Source organism: Orycteropus afer, unplaced genomic scaffold (assembly GCF_000298275.1).
Source record: "Orycteropus afer afer isolate SDZICR_OR568_19922 unplaced genomic scaffold, OryAfe1.0 scaffold00262, whole genome shotgun sequence".
Classification (NCBI taxonomy): Eukaryota; Metazoa; Chordata; class Mammalia; order Tubulidentata; family Orycteropodidae; genus Orycteropus; species Orycteropus afer.
In genome coordinates this window covers 2,483,101-2,483,594 of record NW_006921849.1, presented here as the reverse complement: position 1 = coordinate 2,483,594, position 494 = coordinate 2,483,101, and positions in this window count along the sequence as shown.

Sequence of the window (494 nt, the reverse complement as noted above, 5' to 3'; positions counted from 1 at the left end):
CCCTCAAGTTGATTCTGACTCATAGTGACCCCTCCTTGGGTTTCCAAGGCAGTACCTGCTGAAGTAGACTGTCCAGTCTAATGCTTGCTCACCAGAAAAAAGAAGGAAAATAACTGTTTTACTCACGCCATTACAAGAGATTAGGTGAGTCAAAACAGAACCTACAAGTAGGAACTGGGATGCACCTATCTTCCTATATCTTTGTTCCCCAATTCAGAAACATCCTGACTTTATTTTGCAAGTTAAATTAACTACTGGGTGTAAAGTGCTCCTGAAACACACTGTGAGATGAGAGTGGGGTGGAGCATAAAGTAACACATTTTACAAGGGGCCAAACGACCTGCATTTCACCAAGTCAAGAACGCTTCAGACAAAAGGTAAGATTTCATGAATTATCTGGATGAAGATATCAATACATATCTAATTCTCTTAGACATTGCCTCATCTCCTAAGTCCCTTTTCACTCCTATTAGTTCTGCACAGAGCTAAGAATA